Source organism: Hibiscus syriacus, unplaced genomic scaffold, assembly GCF_006381635.1.
Source record: "Hibiscus syriacus cultivar Baekdansim isolate YM2019G1 unplaced genomic scaffold, ASM638163v2 tig00000483_pilon, whole genome shotgun sequence".
In the NCBI taxonomy this organism is placed as follows: Eukaryota; Viridiplantae; Streptophyta; class Magnoliopsida; order Malvales; family Malvaceae; genus Hibiscus; species Hibiscus syriacus.
In genome coordinates this window covers 145,446-150,000 of record NW_024061791.1, presented here as the reverse complement: position 1 = coordinate 150,000, position 4,555 = coordinate 145,446, and the positions used below count along the sequence as shown (strand labels likewise).

Genomic DNA, 4,555 nt, shown 5'->3' with positions numbered 1-4,555 from the left:
AATTTAATTAGGTGAAAATTAAGTATTTTTCTCATGTTTTAATTTCAATGGTTTAGATTATTTAGTGCTTATTTTAATGAGTGATTTATATTGTTTCTTGTAACCTTTAAATACCCTACTTATATTTGAGTTTTATTATCCAACAATCAAAGTTTAATTATAAGCATTTGAAAGCTTTCTTAAGAGTTATTCCCTTTTGCAATTTTGTGAGATTATTCTAAAGAGTTTTTTTTTTCTTCTTCTCGATCAATTAGAGTTTTTACTCTATTTTGATTCAACACCACTTGGTAATAAACATAGGCTGAACATGATTTTGTTTCAAGTATTATGTACTGAAATATGTAGGTTCATCCTTACAACTTTTATTCATGAAGACCTCATGGTTGTAAAAGAAAATAAAAGTTATTTTGTTTTGTTATGGTGTTCCTCACATTTTATACTTGCCCATTTTAGGTTTATGCATAACCCAATGGTGTAGTGTTTCTCTGCTTTGCTTTAATCTTCTTGCAAACTGAGCTATAGGTCCCCCGGTTGAAAGTAATTGATCATTTTCTTGAACTTGCGGTCAATTGAGTTTCTTGTTTCCAATCGCAATTACTGCTTCAACGTAGACATCGTAATCAATAAAATTTCGCCTTCCTGTGTTGCAAGTCCCAGAATTATAGCATTTGTTTCCACTTTGTTTTTCTCAGTTGCATTAGATCACTTGACGAGTTGTTTCATATCGAACGAAGTGTACAGTTCTACAGTTGAGCTTTATCGTTAGCACCCAGTAGTTTGCCCCTTATTTGGTATTCGTTTTATATTGGTTCTCACTTTTTCTTAATTATTGGACACAAAGCTGCAAGTTTAGCAGATTCCTCACCTGCATCCTTTCCGTTGCCTCTTCGAGTCGAGCCCAAGCCAAAGAGTGGAATCAGGTCTCTCTTTCCCTTCGAGACCACATTCCTGCTACATGTGAACTTGTAAAATATTTATAGTTATATTTTTGGAACTGGTTTGTTGTCACATTGTTTAGTCACCACTTTCAGTTGTCTTCTTTGTTATGCAGACAACAAGATTTGCTGAAAAAAGTTGTGGAAGTTAAACCGAAACGCACAAAATTTTCAAGCCCCTCCGACTCTGTGCCCGGGGGAAATCGATCCAATTTACAATCCCGGGGGCAGGAGTTCGAACACGAGAAGAATGAGCATCATGTTTTTTGAAATCAAATACAGCAGGGAAGCAGAATAAGATGGAAAATCCTGCCAAATCATTATTAGGCTTAACCTATGCAACTTCTGATGATGATGATTGATGAAGACCAGTGCTTTGTATGCATTTTCAGTTGTAATCTACATGAACATGATGGCTGTCGTTTTTGTTCCCCTTTTGTAATAGGTTTAATATCACATTTGAGCTTATATTATCTCAAAATTGATTTGGCATGTAACCGTCTGAAAGCAATTTTCTATGATACTTTGCCGAAATGAAACAAGCAATTTACCAGGAAATAGAATCTACAAGATATCAACTAGATATTTAAAAAATAGTTGTAATACCGTAAATATAAATAATTGTAAAATAAAGAATATCAAGATTTAAAGTAGAAAACTTTTTTTTTAAAGAAGAATAGATGTACGATGTAACCAATTTACATTTAAACACTAATCACCAATATCTATTTACAGGAATAAATTTGAAAAACAAAATTTTACAAGAATTAAACTTGTTTGCTATTGCAATTTGCGTATCCTCATTTTTTAACATATGTTTTATGGGAATTTCTTCTTGAGTCGGATCGAAAAATGAATTGAATGATACAAATCTAACCTGAGCATAAACATTGGATAAAGAGGGATAAAATATGGACAATAAAATATCAATTCTACAAACAGTCAGAAAGAGTGCATGTTATGAAGATAGTTTCGATTTCTTGTTATTATTATAACAACAATGATGCCCCAGTGGTTACATCCAATCAGAGAAACTAATTCCTTCATGAGAGAAAATATCTGATATTTTACAATATATATGTGTGTAATATTTGCATATTCTTTCAAAGAAACATAATTAGCCAATTAATATGTGTTATGTATTCACCTTTATCAATATCGTCTTCCTCCTCCATGCATAAAGATGAGGAGGTGCCTGACGGCGGCTCCTGCGATCCACCACTGATGAACTACACTGCCCTTGCGCTTCCGTTTCCGATCCGATTATCCCGTTTTTCTTGACACTCGACATAGTGCGTAACCATCCGGCCAATATGAACATGATCCCACATAAATAAAAAAGCCAATCCATTGGCTTATAACTGTGTTTTGGAATAAAGTAACATAGCCATTAGCCACCATCATTTATGTATAAATAAAAAAGCCAATCCATTGGCTTATAACTGTGTTTTGGAATAAAGTAACATAGCCATTAGCCACCATCATTTATGTTAAGGTGGTGAGGGATAAATGTACAATTTTATGTTAAAGTTATAAAATTTAGGGAATGAAAATATATTATTACTAGAAAATATAAAGAAAATAACTAAACTATATGAGAATTTAAAAATTTTCAGAGGACGATTACTCCCATAGCCCCTTCGATCCATCCCTAGATAATGACATATACTAATTAATGATAACAATGACAAAGTTCAATAATATTTACCCGAGAATTAAAAGGATATTAGAATAATAGCATTTAGGTCCCGAAGGATAATGCTTTTGTCTTCTTACAAAAGGCAAAGTGAGACAAAACTTTTCTAAACTTTAGAGATCAATAAGAGCAAGCAACGAATATTTCACTCATTTTTGTATAGATTTATTTATTTTGAGTCGATGACCAATATATTAAATAAATACTCATTAAAGAAATGATAAAGCCAATATATTAAATAAATACTCATTAAAGAAATGATAAAGCAAAAGTGTGTCTAAATGGCCTAACTTTTCATGAGAATCATGCATTGCCTACGTCAAATACAACAAAGCGAACTATGTTATTAGGTTTAATACTAAAGAATTGTCAACACTCTTAGCATCAAGAATAGAACAGTCTCGGGTATTTTTAGATCTCTGAACGAAGACTCAAAATTAAGAGTAGTTAGTAACTTATAATATTTTCGACCACGTTACTTTTATTATTTTGCAAAAAAATATATCTATATCTATATATATATATAGTTGCAAAACACGATCCATTGCATGCCAAAGCCGGGATTTTCATCACTAATATTCACGCAATGGTGAATAATAATGACGCACCGAGTACCTGAATTCCGCACTTGTCCTCGCTTTCATTATCGTCGAGGCGATATTCATGCATTACCCAATTTGTTCTGATTCCTTGAGGGGCACGACCTCGGTAGCCAACGTCTTCTTCATTCCGATGGCTAGATTTTGGCAACAAACTCTCCTGTCCTTCCCAGTAGATTTCCAATATCACGCCCTCGTCGCCCTGTTTGTCCGAAATCCATTCGGGTATTTTCAGTCACGGGGTCCAAAGAAATACCACTCCGAATCTCTACTAGGAAAAAAATGATTTTTCTATCAAATAATAGATATGAAAATGGTTCACATTTTCAGCCAAATTCCAAAGGGAAACATCAATGAAATGATGTAAATATGTTTTCTGGACAGACGTCAGATTTTACTCTAAAAGAGATCAACTTACAAAATTCTAGGAAAGAAAACCTTAGAAACAAAAAGAAATTATCAATAAAAAATATGAAAATTTTAAAAGATGACCTGCTAATTCCCATGGTTCGGATTTGTAGAGGTCAACCTCGGGGATGATGTCAAGTTCGATTTGTTGCTTGTTTATTTTCCTTTTGAGATAGTAATTCACGAGTTCTTCGTCAGTAGGATGGAACCTAAAACCAGGAGGTAATCCCAGCGGTGCCATTTCTTTTACATGCCATCCAATAGCTGCCATCATCATTGCTATATAAAAGGGTTCAAAAGTGGGTTATTTTTCACTTTTTCTTTTACTAATTCTCTGACAAACGTTCCTCACAAGTCTCTTTTTCAGTTTCTAACAATTCCACTCTACCAAACATTAAATAATCAGCGTGAAAGACTAACTCTGGCCTTTGTTTAAAGACATCTGTGAAGAATGAAAGGTGGAGAGAATTAATAAAGGTATAATGACAAAATTATTTCTAACATTTGCATAAATAATTATTTTGTTATTTGTTTTCAGATTATTTTAATCTTCAGTTTGTTTTTATTTTTTGTGTGAAAACCGACTCTATTAAATAAAAACTATTAATCGATTACTTCATCAATCCATTTTAGTGATGTGATAATTTTATATGTTCAAGCGATTGACATGATATATATCACATCACAAAACACGATGACATGATATATGTCATATTACTCACAGTGATGATGTAGCATCTGCCACATCAGTCAAGGCGATGAAATATTACATAAGTAACATGTATTGACTGTTAGTCAACTAATAGTTTATATCTAACATGAAATGTTTTGACAAAAAACTAAAACATTGAGTGTTAAAATACTCTAAAAATAATAGAGAACAAAATGATCATTTGTACAAACGAACATAATTTTTT

The 4,555-nt window shown here is 32.6% G+C and overlaps 1 pseudogene; it reads right to left on the bottom strand.

The window, feature by feature from the left end:
• Window positions 1-2,070: 2,070 nt before the first annotated feature.
• On the bottom strand, window positions 2,071-3,879 carry LOC120207700 (annotated as a pseudogene).
• Window positions 3,880-4,555: the final 676 nt, after the last annotated feature.